The 24,528-nt window shown below is 43.1% G+C and overlaps 1 long non-coding RNA gene across 1 annotated transcript in view; it reads left to right on the top strand.

The window, feature by feature from the left end:
- The first annotated feature begins 5,635 nt into the window (after positions 1-5,635).
- LOC133280493 (uncharacterized) overlaps positions 5,636-24,528 on the top strand; it is a 49,784-nt gene continuing 30,891 nt past the window's right edge. Inside the window, exon 1 of the long non-coding RNA XR_009747185.1 lies at positions 5,636-5,754. This is a non-coding gene — a long non-coding RNA (uncharacterized LOC133280493). The remainder of the gene's footprint in view (positions 5,755-24,528) is intronic.

Raw genomic sequence — 24,528 nt, 5'->3', positions numbered from 1 at the left:
CCAACCATTATCCCAGGACTGCCAAGACCACCACTAAACCATGTCACTGAGTTCTTAGTCTTCCAGTTAGGACATTACTCAATTGTGGGATTGTGCTGTGTTGTTGTTGTTTTCCTGAAAAAACACTAATTTTCATTTAGTTCTACAGTTGAGGCAGAACTGCTTCAGGATTGAAGGCATTGGTGCCTATTGATATGGTACAAGAGATTACAGTTGGGAAATAGCTCTTCCAAACAGTTCTGGAAAGAAAATGGTCACATTTTCAAGTAAATAAAAATTGATCCATTTTTATGGTAAATAAATAAGTACTCTATGAAGGAAACAAAGCTAAAAAGAGAAACGCTTTTAAAGACTGACTCAGCTATTATGGTTTTATAGGACAAGTGAATGAAAGTTGTTTGGATTCTTCCCAGAGTAAATATACACACTTTTAAAGTCCTCTGGAGAATAGAAGCAGCAAGAGTAATACAGAAGCACTAGTTTATTCTCTAATCCACCAGATACTTTTGTGTTAATATGGAGTGCACATGGCCAGTCCTAAACCATTCTTTCGCCTCACACATCTGGAGTCCTTGAACGTGTCTACGAAGCAAGAGTAGAGACCCACATTGTTCTTAGTCCACTAAGTTGGAAGGGAAAGGCAAAGGAGCTTGGGTTTGCTTGTACCCATCCCCTTAGATGTGTTCTTGGGCTCAGAGTTCTCTGTAAGGAGAATTCTTGGTATATATTGTGGGATGTCTGGAAAATAGATAGTAATAAATACATCGTTTTATATGGAAGATGGATAATGCAGTGCTTAAGAATGTGGACTGGAGAATAAATCAATGCAAAGAGACTTTCTGTTCTTTGGTGTTCATTTCTCTTTTTTCTTTCCCCAGTGAATGTTCCTCAGCAATCCCAACAAAAGGATGGTTTTAGAAATATCATGCTGAAGATCTCAGTGATTACTGCCTTTCCTTATGGGAACTGAGACTTGCAGACTGGAAAGCGGAGCGTTGCAGCTCATATTCAAAGCAGCGAGTAGCAAGTCAAGGTAATTTCAAGACTTAAGTTGTTGTTTTGAGCTGAACTGATGGTCACTTGTAAATCACTCAGATGTGCTTAGTGAGAAGTAACAGCACACTGCTGGCTCCTCTGAGCTCCTGAATTTACAGGGATAATTGTGCAACGTGAATCTAGGTTTAAGTTAATTTCTCTCTGCCTCTTCTATTTTATGCTTGCTTGCTCGCTCTGCAGTGACCCCCTTTAGACTGCTGGTTGTATAAATGTTTATCATAGAGGGTCACCAGGATTGAGGAAAAGGAGATAAAAACTGTGAACAAAAAGAAACCTTGCTTTTTTTCATTAGATACTGTGCTGGAGGTAGGTGTGCTCGCAGCAGGCTGATTTAGCTTGTTCAGATGCCATGCTAAATGTCTAAACTAAATACAGTCTAGTAGGGCTTTGTTTGTTAGTTTGTTTGCAGAAGCACTTACAGAAACAATTTCATGCAGCAGGAGCTGATCAATCAAACTCTAGCTGAAGAAACCCCAGAATGATCAGTATCTGAAGGGGGCCTATAGGGATGCTGGAGAGGGACTCTTCATCAGGAACTGTAGCGATAGGACAAGAGGTCTATGACCAAACCAGTCTATGATGCTATGACCCTTTCCATCTGACCTTCTGGGGGACAGGTTAGAAAACATCAATAGCACCAGCTATTGGCTGTTGCAGTGTACATTTAGTGTGCTCCGTGTGTGTCTGGGGAAAGCAGGGGAGGACTGCATTTTCTGCCTTAATTGTAATACTTCTCCTTTTACAAACACACCTTTGCCAAGAGAAAAAAAAAAAGCAAACCCTGAAAACTCCCCAGTCTAATAAATTTGAATGTTATGTAGATGAAAATCCCAAAGCCCGTGGGCCCTGACCACAGCGATGTTTAGATGAATTAGCAGTCTGAAAACCTTTCTCTCATCCCTCTGACCTAGGGTTAGTCCCTTCAATGCCTTCTTCAGGCTCATCCTTCCAGTTTTCATTTTAGCATTTCTCCTGTGGTGCAGTAGAATGAAGCTTGAAGCTGATGTTTTCTTTAATTGTTGTTTGGGAAAGGAGCCTCAGAGGCTGATACTCTTTCTGTGGATCAGTATGTTGTGGCCCAGGCTGGGGTGATGTGTAGATATTTTGGTAATAGCACCCAAATACAAAGCCTCAGAGGCTGGAACAGTGTTTCCAGGAGCGCATGTCCACCTCCCAGCTGTTTTGAATGCTGTATCATTAGTTTTACTCATGTTGGTGGGTACTGCCTGGTGCAAGGAGTCCCACATTCATGATATCAGTCCTCACCCATGGGACACCGCAAAACTTTGTCCTTCACCGTTCTGCCTTAAGTGCTCCTTATCACAGAATGGTTTGGGTTAGAAAGGACCTTAAGATCATTGAGTTCCAACCCCCTGCCATGGGCAGGGACACCTCCCACTAGACCATGTCACCCAAGGCCCTGTGCAACCTGGCCTTGAACACTGCCAGGAATGGAGCATTCAGCACTTCCCTGGGCAACCCATTCCAGTGCCTCAACACCCTCACAGTAAAGAACTTATGCTTGGATGTAGCTGTCAAATGTTAGATGATCAGTGTATGTGACAGTGTCTGCCTTGCAAGTCCCTGTGGATGTACCCTAGATTCCAGGTTTTCCTATGACAGTCACAGGTGAAGGCACTTCGTACTCTTGGCAGCATGAATTATGCTGCATTGCGGAATCTTGCACTCAATTAACATTAGAGGTTGAGCTGTGCAAAGCTCTTCCAGCTGATCATGAGTTAACCTACTGCCTGTATTGGACACAGAGCTATGGTACATCCAATTAATGTACTTCATGGAGGAGGAGCAATTAATAGAAATTGCACAGCAGGTCAGAATAGAAGTGAAGGACATGGAGTTTCTTTCTTCTAGGAGCAAACTGGAGCAAGTTGCCTAGTGTATTTACCCTGTGAAGCCTTATACTGTCCTGTCCTAATCTAGGCTAGATGATAATAGGATAGAGTCTGTGACATATAAAAAGATAACTTTAAATGACAATTTGAGCTGTGTAATTCAGTATCTGGACATGCTTTTGAGGTGCTCATATTTCAAACTAGACTTTTTATGTTTAATATCCTTTCTGTCTCTCAAAGCTGCTGTTGGATGAAAAAAATTATCTGGCTTGTGGGATGCTGCTAATAAAAATAATTCTTTATGTCTGAATTTATATGCTGTGGTCAGTCCCAATAAGGAAAATTGGAGGCGATCCCATTAGCAGAATCTTCATCAGGTGCTCCCCTCTGGTTTTCATTTTGCCTCAGGAGCATGCAGATGAAAGTGAGACCTTTTTCAGAGCTTTCATCTGTAAGTGTTCAGTGAAATGATGAGATCTGAATTATGTGCTGAGGTTGAAATGTCGTTCTTGTGCAGGAAAGGACAGCTTCTGAAACCATCAGAGTTAAAACCACACACACAATAATTTGTCCAAAGCTGCTATCAGAAAGAGAATGTCAGCCAAAATGTCCCACCTTGCAGGTTTAGAGCAGAATGAAGTGATATTCTGACCCCCATGGTACTCACAGGGGCAGAGCAAGTCTTTCTCCTGTATAATCCCACCTGCCTTTCTCTGACGCTCCATCCAGGGCCTGGATGCTAATGTACAGTGTCACTAATCCTCTGGGTCACATACAGAATGAAGCTCAGCTATTGCAGGCTGCTGTCAACACAACACATGATGACTTTATTTGCCTTTTACTATTTGTCTTATCATCCCACTGACTTTCATCAGTAGTTCAGCTGAGTAATAGCAGTAAGAAAACATAATGGAAGTGTACCAGGGGATCCTATCTCTGAATCGCCAGTTATGCTACCTGATAGATATATCCTTCTGGTAACAGACTGTTTATCAAAGCATCTGTAGACATTAATTTCTTTGAAGCAGCTGTCTAGGGAAAGTGTTTTTCATGAGCTTGGGGACAGAGGGAGTGTAGCAGGTTGAGAGTGGACCTGGAGCTGTGTGTAGGGTTTTTTGGCAGATGTTACATGCAGGATGAGATCCTGTGAAACAGGATAAGGTTACAAGTATGTACTGGAGAAATGGGAGAATTTATCTTAGACTCTGCCAAGCTTTGTGCAACTGCCAGTGTAACACTGAAGTTCAGTATCTCTTGAACTCATTTGTAAATAATCTGCATGTAAACTGTAATGTAACACTGCTTGACAGCTCTGAAGAGTGGCATAATTGCTCAGCTATAATGTTGAACAGGTCGCTTCTCACCCCTTTAAACCTGCCAGCCTAGTACACCACTGATTGAAGGAGAAGCATGGGAATGTCTTCTGGTGGGAACAGTGATGCTTCAGCTGGTATGGCTTCTGCATTTCTTGTGTCTGCTGCATCTGCCAGTTTGAGCAAAGTGTGGATTTGCGGTGTAGGAACTGGAAGGGAGCTCGTATTATGTAATCTTTGAACTATATAATCTGAGTTTTGAACTATATAATCTGGGATACCTCGGAACTTGTTTGAGCAGGTGAAGTTTCCAACTAGTGACATCCTTGTGGGCTCACTGCAGCATCATGCAAGGAGACATACAATGTCCCTGTAAGTGCTCTTCTTGTGTCCCTGTGCACTTGCCTTGCACTCGGCAATAAATGCAGCACCCTAAACACTGGAAGTTCTGTCATATCCTCCTGGCATTCTGAAAGAGCTATAAAACATTAAATCATAGAATCATAGAATGGTTAGGGTTGGAAAGGACCTTTAGATCATCTAGTTCCAACCCCGCTGCCATGGGCAGGGACACCTCACACTAAACCATCTCACCCAAGGCTTCGTCCAACCTGGTCTTGAACACTGCCAGGGACGGAGCATTCACAACCTCCCTTGGCAACCTATTGCAGTGCCTCACCACCCTAACAGGAAAGAATTTCCTCCTTATATCCAATCTAAACTTCCCCTGTTTTAAGTTTTAACCCGTTACCCCTTGTTCTGTCACTACAGTGAAATCAGTAATGCATGTGATCATTCCTGTTTTGATGTGCGACACTCCCCTGGTTTTTTAGGGCTGAAAGGTACCCTTCACTAGCTCTTTCAGGCTTGGCTATCCTGTTTTGGTAAGGTTATATGACTGAACTGGTTTGTGAGACTTCAGGACATTTGGCAGATGGGGTTTTCCACCCTGAAATACATTCTATGGCCTGTTTGCTCTTCGATTGTACTCTACCATCAAATTCCACCCCCTATTCTTACAGGCATAATTTCCATTTATTATACATAATAAAATATGTAGTAGGAGGTTTTAATTTGCTTTTAGGTATGCTGTCACATACCTGAAGTGTAGTGCACAGCCATTTACCCAGCCCTAGCTACGTCAGGAATCTTGCCCAATGGAAGAGGATATTCTGTGTATCACAAAGGAAAACCTCAAGCAGAAAAAATGTATGAAAAGAAACAGCAGGAGATTGGTGGTGCAGGAGCTGAAGCTCATCTGCAAGGTGTTAGTTTGTCCGTCTGAGCATGTGCAACCAGTACAGTTCTCAATAATGTTCTCAGTGTGCCCAGGCACATGGGTTTTTCCTCTCTGGTTGTTGAGCACTGGTAATTGTGGTACTTGTGTGGCTGCACAACAGCCTCTTTCATGAGCTTCGGGGTCAAAAGGAAGTGTTCTATGCTGTGAAGCTCAGCCTAGAGAAGAGCCCATGGGTCTTGGCAGAAGAACCTGCACCTTTATGGCAGGATGAGTCACACCTGTTGCCCTCAGGGTGAGTGTGAGGGCTGGAAGATCACATGTATCTTTTAAAGGCAGATGAGCTTAATTTGAGATGACAATGCCACAATCATTTCCAGCTTTTCACTCTCATCTCTGCTTCTCCAGTCCTGCTACTGGTGCTGGCACAAGCATGAACCAATACAGCTTGGTGCAGCTCCCAGCTGCTGGTGTGAATGGGAAGGAGTGACAGGAATGGGAAGTGGGAGAGTTGTTTTTTGGCAGCAGCTGGTGGTTCTGTTGGCTTATGGAACCACAGCATATGACTCTAAGCACTCACAGGTTGTAGTTGTAGCCATGCAGTTATTATCTGTTCTTTCCAGATTCTTTAAATTGAATATCCTGGATTTTCACTGCTTGTTTTGGAAACACATGTAATATGCTGTCTGTACAATGCACCTCAAGTTACTGGAAGGACTCTTAAGTTCTTCTTGTATTTCTATTTGGAGATCAAATAGGACAAATCCCTACCTGGAGTGCAGGGTTTAATTTGACCTGCCCTGCTATGGCATTGTGGTCATCTCCCTGCTGCCCTGTAACAGATCACAAAGCACACCTGGAAGCAGGCAGTCGCCCATGGGTGCTAGTTTTTAGCTTTGACCTATAGCAGCTCAGCCATTCCTCAGCCCCATCTGTTTCCTTTCCTTTTTCTGTCTCTGTGGGCTTATGTTTTAGGCAGTAAGTCTCTCCACAGTAGACAAAATACATGTCAGAGGTGTCACATGTGGCATGGTTGCTACCAGGTACTGAGATGCTCTTGTTGGTCTGATGACTTAAGAAGGGTACTTAGGACCATGTGTTGGTGTGGTTCACAGTCACTCCCCAGTGACAAACTTGCAGTGGGAAGTGTGAGCTTGTCCCCTTCATTGGGAGTCCTGTCTCTCCTGGTGTCAAAGGCAAGCTGTCTTCCTGAGCTTGGGAAGTTGTCAGGGCTTTGGGAACTGCTTCCTGAGGCTGATGGTGGTACAGATGGAAAGCAAAGAAAGGGAGAAGAGGGTGAGTAAAAAGGAAAATGCAGGCAGACCCAGTATGTGCTGTTCTCTCACCATCTCCTGGATGGAGACAAGGTATGTAGGGATGTGCCTCACATAGGATGTTTCCTATTTGCGCATCAGGTATAATTCAAGTCTTTGAAGAGCATAGAGAGAATTAATGTTTCTGTTGATTGGATGAGAAGCACTATGCACACAAAGCGTTTGCTATTGAGAAACTGATCCTATTTCATGATGTTTATCAGCAGTCGACATTCTGTTCCTCTTGCCCTTTACAGGGGTGAGAAGGCATTAGCAAGTGGGGTTCTATTTACTTCCCTTACTGGCTGATTCCCTTGCTGTTGGCTAAGAAATAATGAAACTTGTTCAGAAGAAGCCTGTGCAGATTTATTTCTGAAATCTTTATAGAAATGTGTGGACAAATTGTCTGAGCCTGGGGCATTTCCAGATTGCATATTCTTAATTGTATTAAACACTTCAGAGCCATCTGATGCACTGTCTCACAGCTCAACCATCTGCTCTGAAAATGTAGGCAAGCTTTGCTTCATGGAGAAACTCTGAGTCACTCATACTGGAGTGTCATTAGATGGCCCCTGGGCTGCTCTTTGATGGAGAAGGCTGCTATAGTGTCACTGCTGATAGTGTGCTGATTGAGAGAAACATAAGGATTTAGGGGCTCATTAGTTTTGATTTATCAGGCTAAAAATGTAGCTCTCTTGCCTTTGTCTTTGCCAAAAGACTAGTTACCCCCCCAGTCCAAACCATTACAAGTGGCATTGTTGTTTTAGTTGCATTGTATTTGTTGTTATAAACCTACAAAGCCCACTCTTCTTTCAGAACATATTCTTGTGGACTTTTAAGGTAAGGCTTTTTTTACTTGATTACAGCACTTAGAAGCTTTGATGCTTTTCCTCTTGCAACACCCACATGAGGCTGGGAATATGGTTACCCTCATGATAGTAATGGGAGGATGTACAGAGAGATAAGGTTAGGTAGGAGACAGTGCTTTGCAGTAAGGACTACACCAGCTGCCGCTTCAGTGCTGGTTTTGTATCTGCTGGTTCCTGTGTGCTCCCTCTCTTTCCCCAAGACAGAGAAACTCTTTAAGTAGCTTGCTAAGAGATTCCCTGGAGGCAATGGGGTGTTTTGGACATTATTTTGGCCAATAAACCAAGCATTTATATTTATTTGCATATTATTTGTGTGTTTTTAAGTTGTTAGGCCCAAGAATACATATTTCCCAGAAATGCTGTGGGTCACAGAGGGTTCTACAGGCCTAAGGCTCAAGAGCATCACACTTACATTTACAGAAGTCTAACTTTGATTTGGTTAGAAGTAAAATCCTGAACCTTACGGGTCTTTGAACCTGAAACTGTATCTGGAGGCCACCCCGTTCCTTCCAGTTCAAAGATAGGAAGTGAGTCCAAATGAGGAATTAACTGTGCTAAGCTAGAACTTGTGCTCCATCATCAGCCTTTCAGCAGTGGCAGAAGGGAGCACTTTTCTCCCTTCTGGGTTTGCCAAAGTCTTTCACTGGCAGGGCTGAGAATCCAGGAGACTTACAGCTTGTGTGGGGTACAGGAGACTTTGCAACTTCCTGCTTCAGCTCCTGCGTGTGCACTGTGTCACAGGACAAATGTCAAATTGCTTTTTTACTTCTCTCACCCCGTTTCCAGCTCTTCCTATTGAGAGCATTTATTAAGGAAAACCAGCTTTCTTTACACAACCAATCTAATCTATCGGACATGGGCAGTCAGTGTGCTGTGCTTGAGTAAGGTTCATTACTTGTAAGAGGAATTCTTTGGTTGTTACCTGTTTAACCCTCTTCCTCTGACTAGTCAAAGTCCCAGAGTGATTGCTCCATCTGGGCTGATCCCGAGATCACAACTCAAACTGTGATCAGTTCTATATGCTAAGAGGGGCTGACTGTTCCTGGTTTCCTGGGGGTAATTCAAAAGCAATGCCATGGAAATGAAATGACATTATTCAGGAGCAGAGCTGGGATAAACATGATGAGAAACCAAGCCATTTCCCTCTTCCTCATCTTTATTTAGGTGACACAGCAAGCAGTGCCAGCTTGCAGCAGGGCTGCAGCTTTGGGGGTGGTTTTGGTGTCTGTAAAAGGAACTTTGTTGGGTGAAGAGGCTTTGTTCTGCCCAGCTTCATTCCTGGTTCTCTTACAATCTGCTGTTCTTTCTCTGCTGTGCTTCAGAAGGTGCGGTTTCGGGAAGAGAGAGTACAACAGTGGCTTGAGGCCATCTCTGCTTCTATTCCTCAGCTTCTCAGCTGCTCAGGGGCCAGTTTAAATTAGAGCAGCCCCCGTGGGGGCTCTTGCAGACGCTTTACCCAGCTGCTTCTGTTTCTGGAGCACAGAATGCTTCCATCACACCCCCAGTCCTGACACTGCCCTTGTGCCAAGGACAGGGATGGTGGCACTGTACAAATACGTGCAGGCCCTGTGCTGCTCTGTTGCTGCTGTTGTACTGCTGGAGCGGTGTGGGAAGACTGAAATGGGTCTATATTAGTTCTATACAATGCTTTTATTATTTCTTTGGGGTGTTGCAAGAGTTAAGTGTATAAATTTTGGTGTTACAGAATCCACATTAATATATTAGGGGGCAAGATTTGCTGTCTGTCAGTGGTGGAAAAAAACAGGGTGGAGGCATTCCAGCTATGCTTGAATCTCCTGTGCATTTGCACAGCTCAGTATATAACTAAGTCCAGCCTTTTTTTGCAATAGCTGCATTCTTCCTCCTTTCTCATTATATTGCAAGAGAGTTAATGCCTGGGAAAATGGATGAAAAGATGGCTCCTGAGCCACACTGCTGTTAGTGTGAGATCCTCTTTGACCTTGCCCATTGTATGGGGTTAGCTGAGAAGCACATCAGCACAGTAGCTGGTGTTGACACACTGCAGTGATTGCCAAGTAAATCTTTAGTGGCAGTGCGTGACTGAGGTTTAGTCAGGGTCCAGACTAGTAAGGTACATGGCTGGGCATGGCTGTGTACATCATAGCTCTGGCAGGGCCAAGGGTAAAAGCCCTGGCTTAAAAGATGGTTTAGACTTCATGATGAAGCTAATCATAGCATCACAGAATGGTTTGGGTTGGAAAGGACCTTAAGATCATCCAGTTCCGACCCCCTGCCATGGGCAGGGACACCTCACACTAGACCATATCACCCAAGGCTCTGTGCAACCTGGCCTTGAACACTGCCAGGGATGGAGCATTCACCACTTCCTTGGTCAGCCTGTATTTCCTTGGCTCATACATATTCATGGAAAGGGGGACATTAAAAGAAACAGGACCACTGGCTCTACCAAAACAAAGTGCCTCACCACTCTCACAGTCAAAGGCTTCTTACAAAGCTCATGGAGAAAAAGAGGGCCTTTTGGTTCTCTGACCAAAAGCAAGGAAAAGGTGGGAAATGGAGAGGAGAGACAGACTTTCCTGAAAGTCTTTATTAAATTAGAGAAGCCTGAAGCCTTATTTCCTTTCCCTCTCCTTTGGTGTCTCCATTTTGCAGTGCACTGATACTCTCCTGCTCAGACACCCTCTTACTTCGCTGGCCACAAAACAGCTATGAGCAGGCAGTAGTAGCAGGGCTGCGGGAAAGCTTTTGCTTCATTATACAACTCCTGAGAATAAAGTTATGTTTGAGTCCTGAGTCCTTGTTTTCTGTTAGAAATGCACAATCTCATGTCAGTGTTTAAAATAGCTGATGTCCGGAAGTACAGAATTCAGGTTCCAGTTGCAGGTCTGACTCACAGTCCCATTGCACACTGCAGCACACTGTTTCAGTGTATAAATGGGTGGTACAGTTCCAGATGCCAGAAGTGGAATAGAAGTTAGAAATAATTAGAATTAATAGAAACAACAACACTGACTATGTCTAAACTTTGGCGTGTTTGAGTCCAAATCTGGAGCTGAGTTTGGCCGTGACCCAACATGAATGAATATTCTATGAACATCTTTTATATTACATTGTACTTTCAGTTCCTCCATATCTTTAAAAAGCACTTAAATAAAACAAGAGTTTGAGTTGATCTTTAGACCCATTGCTGGTAAGCTCTAAGGAAAAAGAAAATTATTACATTGCTCCAGTGGAAACATTTGGTTTAGTTTGGTCTGATCTGTACATGACCTTTTCATCCCCATCAGCTGAGCTGGTGTTTGTCCTCGTCACTGATGCTTTCAGGGGCTTCAGTCTGTATTATCCTTTTTGTCCTAGCACATGAAATACCTTATGTGAAAATAAAATGCATCAGTCATTGCTGTACATTCATTCCATAAACTTCATGTATTTGTGATGTCCATTTTTTGTTGCAGTGGTATAAGCCTGCTTTTAAACTTAAACCTCAAAGTCAGAATTCCATTTAAGGGCACTTTCTTAACCTGTGAGGGTGAAAATCCAGCATAGACACACCAGTGGATGCTAGGTTTTATTCCTGACAGAAAAAGTTAACTTCTTCAAAGGATGCAGTTGCTGTTGTTACAGAATCATAGAAGGGTTTGGGTGTGTCCTACAGAACAAAGGGTTTACAATGTTGGGAGTTCTCAAATGGGTGAATATGACCCTTAGACTGAGTTTGACCACATTTACAAGTGCAGAGCTGAGAGCAGAGGTGGCCCTGTGTGACTCTAGGATGCACTCCAGGCAAGTGCTGTTCTCTGTCGTTTTTCAGCTGAGTACTACATTAGAGCATTGGGGGTTTTGCTGCAATACTTGACATAATTTGTGTCTGTGGAAGAGTAAGATAATACCTGGAAAATATCTCATAAAGAGCCATTTCAGTGCCCAGTGGCTGCGCAGGGCATCAGCAAACTACTCAGGCAGTCAGCACCATCTGACCTGGCCATAGCTCAGTACAGTAGATGGATGTGTCTGTACTAGGACATTTATATATTATCATGAGTTGTCTTGGTTCACCACAGGAAAGACAGTGCTCAGAGTGAACTCAGCCTCTGAGCATAGAAGAACACGTGGTTTGTAACTCACTCCCTATGTCTGGCCCTGGCCTGAGTTTCACAGGCCTACCCTAACTGTCCGTCTGATGACATCCCTGATCTTCTGCATAACTCTTACAGGCTAGCTTGCTTGCTACTCCAACATGCATTTCCTTGGCTCATACATATCCATGGCAAGGGGCACATTAAAAGAAACAGGACCATTGGCTCTACCAAAACAGAACTGCCTCCTGTATCGGGTTTCTTTCTGGACCTGGATGGAAGGACAAACCATGGGAGGGTAAATTTGGCACTAGTGAGGAAGGGCTTAGATACTATAGTAATGGCACTTCTATGCTTTTGTTATTGTGTACTCAGATTCTACCATGGACTGTGCTGGTGTAGTTACACCAGTGTAAAGGCTGTTGTGGAGCAAGCTGAGGACCAAAAGCCTCTGAGCTCCTGAGAAGACTACCTGAGCAACTCAGGGAACCCTTAGGCCAGTCCATTGGTGCTCTGGGAAGAACTCAAGAGAGTGCAGCTGGTGCTGAGAGCAGCTTTTTCTTATGTGGAGCATCAGCATGGAGCTGTGAGAGGAAGGTGTTTGAGAGATGCTCGCTGACTGTCTCCATCTCTCTGGTTCTAGGGCATAGGCGACCATACTCTCATTACAGGGTTCTCAGAAAGCAGAATAATTCACACTGTCTGGGGACCCTTTCTACTTTTTCTTACAAAGTGTTCTCCACCCTTTGTTCCACCCAGCTGGATTTGGAGATCATGCCATTGGTAAGAGCAATGAAAGGTTAAAAATGACCAAAGTATAACATTAACAGTGGGAAAGAGCCATGTGATTTGTTAGAAATGCAAATGTGATGTAAATGTGGTGTTTAGAAGGCATAAAAGGGGACTCAGCAGCTCCTCACGGAAGGAGAAGACATTCTGAGAGTGCTTTTAGGAGTAGGAAATGAGACAAAGGAAAGGAAAGCTTCAGCTGAGGAAGTAGGAGTTTGGTGTAGCTGTGGGATTCATTAGACCAACAGACACTTTCCCAGGACATGAGGTGGAAGAATCCATCGCTTGAGTAATTGGAAACTGATGGGTGGATAAGCCCAGGGGAATTATCCTTCTTGTTAGAGTGGGAGATGAACTTGGACTTTCCCATCTCTTGTTTCAAGGACTCTGTGTTTGAGTGAAGAGAGTAACAGGACTCTTTCTCTGTGCCAAAAGGTCTTGGCTGTGTTCTGAGGTTCTCACACCCACAGAATACCAGGCTTTGGCGTATGAAGGTACCTTGGTGGCTGCTTTTAACTGTTTTCTAAGTATTTTAAGAGCTTTTAGGACAGTCATAAATCGCCTGAGTGTGGGCTGACTATATGGAATATTTCAAGCAAGGTCAGAAGTTGTTCTGGGCACACCACACACTAAAGATTTTCAGCACACTGAGAAGTCTTCCCTCACATGGCTGTTTGAAGGGAGTGGTTGAGCATTCTGAGCAGCTTTTCTTGCCTGACGTGTCATGTGTTGTACAGGGGAGAGAGGTGGGACTTAATAGTTGCAAATTTGTTGAATCTGGAATGAGTATCAAGGAGCTTGGTCTGAGTTACTCTCTCAGATGGTGCCTTGTGGTTGTAATCAGGCAGAACATGATGATTTTCGGGAAGAGGAAGAAGGTTTTAGTATCAGTCAGTCTGTGACTGGTGATTTCAGATCAGGATAGACATTCTGAGCTGTCCCAAGCAACACAGAGTGTCCTTAGTGTAGATGCTCAGGAAGCATAGAAGAAACCCCCCACTAAAGTTTAGAATAAGGAAATAGATGAGGGGAGATGGTGTGAAGACCAAAATACCTATGAATGTGAAGTTGTCTCTTTGGAAATTTCCTTATAAGTTCATTATTTATCACTTCTCCTTTTTCAGACTGAAGGCTACAATTGCAAATTGGAGGACTAGAGCGAATCCTATTTTTTCTAGGATTTATGATCCAGGATACCAGCTCAAACAATTTGAGAGGCAAGAAAGACCAGAGGGATTGCCAATGAGCCAGCCTTTTATACTTAGCAGCTAACCAGAAAATTAGTAGTCCCTTTGAAAGTGGTATTTCTGAGCTTTGCTTTCCCTACACTACTGTGGAAGGGGTGCAGGGTACATGGCCCTGAGAGCAGGAATGAAGTGATATTCCAGTCCATAGCTGTTGTTTGCCATTCCTACATGGTGGGCATGAATGATGCTGAAAGCATCTATTGACAAACACAAATGTGACATGTTCATGTTTGGTTTTTGAAACAAGATGTTCATGTCCGCACTTTGATGCATTTCTTCTGCAGTTTTACCTACCTAAATTTGTCATGCATGACACTGACTTTTCCTGACCAGAGGCAGTATTTCATACTTCCATTTAGGTACCATTACCTTGAGCTGTCTACATCTGGGCAGCTGAGTGCAAGTGGAGTCATTTCAATAGCTGCAGAATGGGGAGAGCTGCTATAAACCTCAGCTGTGTCTGGCTTTTGCTTCAGCCCAAGCCTGAAGCCGGAACTGCTCAGACATGGCAGTTATATTTCAGTGGAGATAGATTATTTATGGATTCCTGGTTGTCCCCATATTTAAAAACATGTGAAATCTGTTGGTGTGCAGAAAATAAGTCTGGGAGAGGTCAGCCAAGATAGCAAAGTGTGCAAAAAACATGGCAGACATCCACTTAGTGCTGTAAATCAAGCACTTTCCCTGCTTTTCAGGCAGATACTTGATTCTGCTGGGTTTGTCATATGATGGTCTCTTAATCAAATAGGAATTTGAAGCCATCCTATATAGCTCATTCTTATCAGAACCACATGTGCTGGTTTATTGTTATTGTTACTTATTATTATTAGGGGAAACAAATCTTTCTTATGAGGGTGGTGAGGCGCTGGCACAGGTTACTCAGAGAAGCTGTGGCTGCCCCATCCGTGGCAGTGGTCAAGGCCAGGATGGATGGGGCTTGGAGCAACCTGGTCTAGTGGACGGTGTCCCCACCCATGGCAGGGGGTTGGAACTGAATGAGCTTTGAGGTCCCTTCCAAACCAAACCACTCTGTGATTCTATAATGAAAGCGAAGGCATGCTTTGAAAGAAGTGAATTTCTTCATCAGGAATGAAACCCAGCATCCACAGGGGTGTCTGTAGTGGATTTCTGATGAATTACTGAGACAATTGCATTTCTGATGTGAATTACTGAGACAATTTGGATTGGGGGAATCTTGGGTCTCTCTAAATGAGCCGAGGTTGAGAGTTCTCTCTGTTGAACAAACAGGCAAATGTGTCTGAGACTCTTCAATTTAAATTTCAGTTTATTACATTTCTTCGTGTAACAAACTTATCATGCCGTGAACTCTTTGTACGTGGTCATGTACTCACTGGAGGGTAACGATCATTTGGTCAAATACAGTTTCAAATCAAACCAGTCCCAGAGTTCAGAGGTGTTCAGATGAAGGGGATTGATTTGGCTCATCACATTATATAGTTGTATAGTTGTCTGTAGCTGTGGTGAAGGAATCTGGCTCCCAGCTAAATGTAATGTTTTGCATGTGCTTATTTTTAACACACTCTGAGGAGCTCTGATGCAACTTTGAAAGTATTTCAGTAAATATTAGTTTTTAATATGGAACATCTGTACCAGATTGCAAAAAGGAATGTCACAGACTTTCTCTCACTCAGTTCTCTTTCACCCCATGTGAAAATGTTGTCCAAGCTGAACAGCACAGTTCCCTTTCAGACTGTACAAGTGAGGAAAACTGAGGGAGATCTGGATTCACCCTGCCTGATTTTAGGCATTAAATGGACATTAGGATTTCATGGGTACTTTAACCAGGGAGGAAGCCAGCATGACTACTGATGGAAGCAGCTGGACCCCTCTGCATCATTCCTGCCCATCCAGCCCCCTGCCTTGTGGCAGTGCAAGCGTAATGAACATGGTTGTTTTAACCCTGCTCTCCCCTCTGGTTCCCCACCTGCGAGCAAAGCCTATGCTATCAGCACGGGAATGAGATGAATAGCTGGGCCAGGGGGCACAGAGCTGGAAGTGCTGCCAGCCTAAAGCTCCAAGATTTCTTTTGAGCTTTCTCTGTATTCAGCACACTATCTCATGCCTGGTATCTTCCACATTACTTTTTACTTAGGATTGGTCCTCACAAGTTGAGCAATCAGCAAGTGCTGAGTACCAGCTAAGCTGAATCCTGTTTCCCATCTGAGAGCCATTAAGACCATGGGGGAAAGTTTAAGATAAATGTGCTCAAAACCAGCACTATTGATCCAGCACCTTTCAACAGTGCTGAATTTCAGCGGAAATCCAATGGAAGCACAAACCAAACTTAAACCATTAACGCATTTAGCTAGTATATTATCCTCCAAAGTGTTAGCAGCCTGAACTAAAACTGCCAAGAAGTTTAAAGTAGGCCTATGTCTCAATGTGAAGGCCATGTATTACTTTACCAGATCAGGCCTTTATTTATGCTGCTTTTTGTTACATTAGGGTTTGTGGGATGGAATTGCTTAATAAACTGTCACATTAATGTTTCCACTTAGCCTATTGCTGGCAATACTTGCCTTTCAACAGCAGTGTTAATGTTAGAATGACGTTGAACAGGCAGACAAAAATCCTGGGTGTAAATTAGGCTTTTTAGAGCTTACTGCTTATGTAGGATGGACTGGAGGTGTGTTTTAACAAGGCACAACTTCTAAACCTTTGCCTTTCTCTGAACCAAGTCACATAAAATGAAAACTCTTTAGAAGATGGATTTTTGAAGATCCCAAGGGAAAATTTCTATCAGTATGACACATGCTGGGAATAATGCCTAGAACATATGGTCTCTTAGATGAAGACAATACTGAAGCAAGGGAATAAATAAAAGGAATTGGAAGTAGTGATATGTGCTGAACAGTATGATTTACCTTCCGGTCTGAGACCTCTTGGGAGAACTGTATGTGAATTGGGATAAAAAGGAACATTGCTTGCTTAGAAAAGTGAGATGTGACAAAAGAGGAGGCTTTTCCCTTTTTATCAACAGTATGTATAAGTGCTTTGAAATCCAAAATATGACAGGAGTTAGTCTCATGGGTATGGAAAGAGGGAAGAACATGGACAGTTTGAGATGAGGACCTACTCCAGTTTACCACAACAGGAAGATCGGGGAGAGGGAGATCTGTGGGTGTTTTTCAACAATGAGGAGAATGCTCTGAAACACAGGGTTGGTGGAAAGGGAATTTGAGGGAATCAGAGCTATTCAGATATCTGTTGAGAAAGGGATGAAGTGAGAGCATAAGCTGTCCGTGTACTGAAGAAATAATGACACTCGTAAGGGAGCAATATCTTCTCTACATCATTGGGCTTATCCTGCAGTAAGAAAGATTTAGACAGGTACTAGATAACCTGGAAAACGGAGCAGACAGATACTGCGTGAAGAGGCAGTGAGGGCCAGTGGAAGACAAATTCACTAGGCAAACATTTGTCAAAAAGGACAAAGGTACAGCTGATCCTTCCTTGGAGCAGAATGTGGATTAGATGGTCTTTTCAGGTTGTTCCCAGATTCATTTTATGGTGACTGTTACTGTTGCAGGAACTTGCTATAAAATAAATGCATATTAGACAGCATCAGCTAATTTGAGAACAGTACTGGCTTCTTCCGCCACTTTGAAGATTGCTCTCCCGAGCAGTGCACTCTGATCTGTGTGCTCCTTTCCCCTAGGAAGTGAAGGAGGGGAAAGAACCAATTGATGGTAACAATTGTGAATGCACTACTCTATGGTACTTGGACCTTAGATGTGTGAGTACAATGTAAAAACCCAAAAATGACAGAATTACATACTGTTACCACCAAAAATAGTCAAGACATCCTTCTGCAATAACTACTTCTTTGGAACAGTAAAAGAAACCAAATAAAACTAAATTCAAGCAATGAATCCATATCTGAAACTGCATCTGCCATGGAGAAAAAGAGTCTTGACATTTACTGAAATACAATGTTGAGGCATAAATGGTCCTCTCTGAGATGCCTCTCTGAGATCGTGTGATGCAGCTTAAAATCTCTTCACTATGGCCATACTCTGAAGAAAATTAAAAGCTCATTTCTCCTGCAGGGTATTAGATATGAAGGTAAAGGTGCATCTGCAGAAAACCTGCTATTCACTGCTTGAGTGGTGAGTAGGGTTAGCTGAGAAAATGATTGTGAGTAACATACTGTTTGTCCACTTTGAGCTGGGTGTTGTGTATAACTCTGAGAGCAGTCAATCTCCCCATTTAGAAGAGATTTATTTTCATACACATTTTGCCTGGGCAATGTAGGTTTTTTCCCTGGTATTGTTAGACAAGCAGTTATTTTCTGTTGAGCACAAGGTTGTTTCTGGTGTGTTTTATTTTATATATATATTATTTATACATGGAAAATATAATTTATACATGGAAAATATATATTATATATGTGGAAAAAGATCTTAAATGTTTATTCTTTGAAATGATTTGGAACATTCAGTGATTCATGAGTCCAAATTCAGAAAGAAATTCCAAAATCAGAACTCTTCAGTAGGACACTAAATAATTAATTCTTACTGAGTTTGAATTAGTGAAGATATTTAATTACACCTGAGCATTAAAAATACTATGAGTGTCTGTGGCTAAGGGCCATGTCTGAGTGAAAGGCTAGAGCTGAAACTCCAGTGGAAGCTGAGGAATCACAGAGCCTTGGAGGAGCAGCTTTCTAGGTACTTGGTATTGTAATGTGCTGCAAGTATGTGTGTGAAAAAGCTCTTTGCTTATTCTAGCAGGTTGTTAGCAAAGACCAACCCATAACCCCCTCTAATAGCATTCACATTGCTTATAGGATTGAGTCAAACTTTAGTTTTTATTGCTGCTTTTCATTTAGTTCTTCTCACTTTCTCTACCTGTGTCCTTGTGTCTGGGTTTGAATGCCTGGGGACCTTGAAGATGTTTAGAATGAGAGGCAAGTTGGGATTGTCAGGATGCTGATGACGGTGTTCAAGGCCAGGTTGGACAGAGCCTTGGGTGACATGATCTAGTGTGAGGTGTCCCTGCCCATGGCAGGAGATTGGAATTGGGTGATCTTAAGGTCCTTTCCAACCCACACCATTCTATAATTCTATGATGAAGGGCAGGCAAAGTAACTTATTCCTGAGGGATTTCCTGCTACATAGAATTGCACTTTGCAGGTTAAGCATCTTAGAAGTTTCTTTTCCACCCTTCCACCCTGACCTTGCAATCATTCAGGAGCGAAAATGGCACTAAAATAAAATAGCAAATTTAAAGTCTTTGTATTATAATAGGATAACTTATAGTACTGTTTATTTTAGCAAGGCTAAGAATCTATAGAGTTTTTACTATAATTATGTCATTTCTCCTGTTAAATATTCAGAGTGCTGAAATGCTGTGTTAGTGCTGGGCACTGATGATAACTCTGTGCTCTGGTTCCACGGGACTTGGGCAATGATAGATAAGTGGATAGAGTGATGCTACGGTCTGCTGATCCGAGCAGTTGCTGCCAGGCTCTGCATTTGCATATATAGGATGAGAATATAGAGCTTCCTTTTTTCCAGGGAGAGGATGACTAGAAATGCAGTTTTTACTTCCATCACTAATCCACAGTAATTGTCCCTTAGGAAAGGGGGTTTCTTCCCACTTCCCCTCCTGCCCTGTCCTTGTTTTTCACCAACAAGAGCCTATGTTTGTCCTCCAACAACTTTACTACATGGACCCTTTAGATTAAGTGATGCCCAAATGCCTCCTTAGGAGCAAGTTGGATGGCAATAGCAAAATGAGCATGATGTTGGATGGCAAGTATGTGTTTTGAGGAAAGGGGTTTCTACACACTGTGGCTTCTCGATTTATCTAAAGCCTGTTTACTGCGCTGAGAGGAAGAGGCTTCCTGCCTTGGATAATCATTCCAGTGTGGCACTCTACACTGGGCTACCTGCAAGTTGTGTTCCCCTTTTCAGTTCCCTTTTTCTGACTGTTCCCAGATGACTGATGTGTGCAGAGATGTCCACCACCTTGCAGGCTAGGGCTTCTCACGAACAGCTTCTTATTGGCGGGAAGTCTACTTTTGCAGTTTGAACCCATGAAGTCAACAATGAATGCAACTTTTAGAACCAATGTAATTAAACTGTGACAGCTGTTACACATTTGTATGGTTGTCTTGTGGAAGTCTGGGCCTTTGGATAGAATTAGAAACCCTGTAAAACACTGGTGAATTTGAGCTTTGACAGTTAATACGACTTCATCCTTCCAGGACCTCCACGCTAAACATCAATGCTGGGTTGAAGCAGGAACCCCAAAGCTTCTCTGTATCTTTCCAGTGTTCAGATCCAACCAGTCAGAGCTGAAGAAAAATTGTATGGCATCCTAAAAGTAAGGGAAAAGGCTCGTGTGCTTACTGCCATTTCTGTTTTAATTCATCAGCAAGCGGATTATGAAAGCCTCACATTTACCAAAGTGAGGGTTGTGTCTATGGGTAAGAGAGAGGGGCTGTAGGAGAAGGCAGGATAAAAACTGTGGCAGGAACAGATACAGACTTGAGAGGTGAAGCATTACAAGATCAATTCTGTGTTTCCAGAGCTGTTCCTACTTAGTGCTGGAGAGGCTGTCAAGAGGTACCTGCATGTTGTGGCACAGGGGTTTTGGAGGATCTTTTTTCTAGGAGATGTGAAACTGGAGATGCTTTCACAGCACACACCAGTGGGTGTGTTGTGTCACATCAGCTCTGGATGTAAACACTAATCAAGTGCTTGTAGGAGCTAGAAATGGACATGACAGCAGGAACTGCTGGGGGCTATGGGACTGATTATGAAAGAAATTGAATTCATCATTGCAAATCTGTGTGGGTTTTGTTTCCTCCTTGGGAGGTAATTACAGAGCCAGGCTTCATAACTGAGATGTCTTTAAGCAGTGCATAAATCCACAGTATTTATCTGTATCCTAAGTCCTGTTCTCTTTTTCATGATTTCAATAACTTCAACCTGTGATTCATCTCTTTCCGGAATTCCTCACCTACTGATGTTGGGTATTTTGCCCCAACTCCAGACAAGATGTCAGTGAATGCTGGCATTTTGGTTCTTCAACCCAAACTGATGATGAAACTGAGAAGAGGGCTTGTCAGCTGAGGACATTCATATCTCCCGCAGCTGGTCAATAAGCCAAGCTGCTGCAAACCCAGTGGTTCATCAGTTGGGGGGAATCTGCACATCTTGTTTGCCTGAGTCAGCTACCTAAAGGAGTTGCTAATGGCTAAAAGTTTGCCTGAATCATTGGGCTGCTGGGTGCAGTAAGCATCTGTTCACAACCTGCCTGCTGTAATTAAAGAGACAGGGATGTGCTATTTAAAAAGCAGAGGCAGCAGTGCATTGCTGGACTGAGGATAATTTTGTTTCAGCATTGTTAATGTTGCCTCTTGTTTGTCCTAGGGTCAAGGCCATTAGTTGTGACTGTCCATGATGTATATAGCTGCGTTTGGGGGATTTCTAGCTCTCAAATCTGCTTCTTCAGGATTTAGTGGACAGAGGACTAATGATGTGATGGATAATAGTTGTCATCAATGTGAGAACAGGGCCTGCCGAAGTGAACCATGGAGGCGACTGTTCAGTACTGAGGATCATCAGCTTGGGGTGCAGGTGAATGAAGTTCAAATTGCAGCAGTTATATAGAGCTCAGGTGTCTTTAGGTTGATCACAGTCATCTCTGCCTCAATGCCATATACCTGCAAGCTAGGAATGATGGTATATCCCCAGTCTCACAGAGATAAGTTATATTCAGAGAGATTTCTGAACTGCTTGCGTATTCGGTAGTGTATTCGGTAGTATTCGGTAGTAGTATTCGGTAGTATTCGGTAGCTTGACAGATGGAAGCTGCAGGGTAAAGTGGCCTCTTCTCTCAGTGTATGTATAATATGCAGTTATTTGTATGTTAATGGAAGTATCTGCCACTGATAACAGATTGGCTCTCTTAATCTGTTCTGGAAAAAGCAGTTAAGCCAGCTGTGTTATCTGATGTCATATTTGAAAACTTTAAAAGTACACTTAGCTCATAAACCTAGTATTGTTGGGTAGTTCTGAGTTCCATGGGAACAAAATACCTTTGCTGAAGTGTAAATGGCATGTTAAGCCTTCCAGAGCATGGTTCCGTTTATTTCTCCTTTCTAAAAGGAAACATGTCCATGAAGTCAGATTCTCAGTGTTGGTAAGATGCTAAGTTATTAGGAAGATAGCATTCTTGTAGCTTGGATAGCCTCAGGGTATGAGGCAGATAAAGCTTTATTAGGTCCACTGATCTAGTGTGAACAAAATAGATCCTGTAGAAGGCCTAAAGGTTTTCTGTTCTGACTATCATTTGGTCTTACATAAGGCATTAAATCTTCCTACCCTGAGCTATTAAGAATTACCATTGTCAGCTTTGGGGAAAAAAAAAAACAAAAACATTTTACCAGCCTCAAAATGTTTAAAAATCCAGTCAGAAATATTCTGATGCTATTTTTAATTGCTTCTTTCCTACTGAGAGATGAAAAACCCTGATGAATTTGGGCTCCTGGTTTTGTGCTGCGTTGCCAATGCTTTGCTGGGGCTGCATTTCAAGCAGGCTAGACAAAAGCACAAGCAGCGTGACAGCCCCAGACCGTCCAGTTGTTCTCAATAGAGCCTGATCCAGTTGTTCTCAATAGAGAAATCCATCCGCAGACTGCAGTGTGTTTTGGATGAAGGCAGTTTGCTTTCATTTGAACTGATTCCAGAGCACGTGTGGGGAGTTAACTGAGACTGGAGGATGACACATTACCTAATCCGGTTACCATGTTGGTCTCTGGGGAGAGATGGCTCTTAATGTGGAAATGATCTGCAGATTTGAGTTTGTCTCAATGTGGGTAACATATCTGTCTGTGTCTGAGGTGAAAAAGCAGCTTGAACTGGGAGTGCACACAGCTGGCATATCACTGGGCCTCTGTGTTTCAGTGTCTGAAACTGAACTTTCGAACTCGCAAGCAGAAGCCTGCTACTTGCTAGCTGTGATTGAGATGGACTGGCTGTCAGTGTTGGTAACGTGTGGACTAAAAGGTAGTGACACATCCTAAATCCTCGCATTAATGTCCCAAACTCTCTGATTAATAATCAGTGTGGTGCTTCTGCATTACTGTTTAGATTGGGAAAGTCAGGGGCTTAGGGTGCTGGAAAGATAAGGAAGTCAAAAAGGTGGCTTCCCAAAAAGAAGTGGTCTTGAAAAGAAGAGGACCTGGAAAGAAGGTGGTGAAGGTCCTGGCTGGAGAGAGCTGCGTCAGAGAGCTGGATGGACACACATGCCTGGGGATGTGCAGGGACCTTGGCCAATTGTGGGTGAGGCTGGTGACTGCAAAGAACGTTCTGACTGACCTTCTCAGGGTAGCAGTGATCTTCCTCTGGGGAGGTGCAGGCAAGACTTAGTGAATGTGTAAAGCTTGGAGGAGAGAAAATGAATGCACGTGAGAGAACCAGGCAGGGTAAAAGCTCTCTCTTTGGTTCTTAAATACATTTCAGTACTCAGTTCTACCACTTGCTTTAGGTTTTTTCACTTTGTTTTGCCTGTGACAGCCTGGTGCACTATATCCGTATGGGAAAAAAATGGTCCTCTCTCATGGAGTGAGAAGGAAGGACGGGTGCTGTTCAAGCTTGGCATCTTTTCTTGGCATTGTGAAGTTCTGAAGAAACCCATAATGCAGTTTATTTTAATGTCTGGGCAATGTTATTGACAGTAGAAAGGGGAACAGCTTCTGCTTGTCAGTTACCCCACTGTAGCTGTGTCTTGATGGGAGGCTCACTAACTTGGTGGTTTACTTGCTGTTAGGACTGTTAATAGGTGTTAACTGACACAGCATTCCTTGTAATGTAGAGCTTTCTTCTCAGGGTGAGACAAGACACAAGCCCATCAGAGTTTTGGAGAGCTGTTCAGTATTGCTGATCTGTGAGGAATTTAAAGGAGAGGAGGAAAAGCAAGGGGATGTATTGAGGTAGCTTCTTAAGACTCTTTCAGTTCTTAGGGTGGGACTCCAATTTGCAAAACATTGAGGAGCTTTGGAAATGGTAGGTTGTATGGGGGGGGGGGGGGGAAAAGCCCGACTCTTCCTGTTCATATGCAGCTTTCACAGCAACCTGGAATTCTTTTAAATCAATCCATGACAAGTGGAAAACACAACCCACTTTGCTGTGTGGAAATACACTTGTGTACTATTTGTACTATATGTATCTATGCGTGCCAGCAAGGCTGAAGCCAGAGCCCAGCTTAGCTGTATTGAAACTGATCACAAGATCCTTAAGTTACTGTACACAAGATCAGTGGGACCACTGGAAAGCAGAGAATAATGTTGGCACTTCACTACTCCCTTCATCCAAGTTTGACCTCATACTATCAGTGTTTCTCAGAGGTGGCAGGTTTTGCTGGAATCCCCTTTTCCGAGCAATTCCTCATCCATAGCTGTGTATTTTGGACAGTAACACACAGGGGGAAGTATTAAGGGCTGGTATTTAATGTTGGAATAAAGTTATCAAGAGAGCTGCTAATTAGAGTTTAGATGCAGATGAAAACCCCTCATGGATCCTTTGCATGGTTGAATACCGAAGCATAACTTACTGCTGGCAGCCGTCCCTCCGAGGTTTTGGCCTTTGTTGAAGGTTTCAGTGAAATAGGTTGTTGTTGCAGAAGATTAATATTGCTTAAAAATGACTTGCAGCTCATTCATCTGCAGTTTTCAAAATCTTTACAGAAGTGGATGCACCACATGTTTTCCCCCATTCCCTCCCTGCTAAAAATGGAAGTGGAGAAATGGAAAAGTTCAC

This window comes from Pezoporus flaviventris, unplaced genomic scaffold (assembly GCF_033815535.1).
Source record: "Pezoporus flaviventris isolate CSIRO_AGI_PZ_B2104156 unplaced genomic scaffold, CSIRO_AGI_Pfla_v1 ptg000083l, whole genome shotgun sequence".
NCBI classification, from domain to species: domain Eukaryota; kingdom Metazoa; phylum Chordata; class Aves; order Psittaciformes; family Psittacidae; genus Pezoporus; species Pezoporus flaviventris.
Note: the sequence above shows the minus strand (reverse complement) of the source record. Positions and strands in the feature narration are given on the sequence as shown.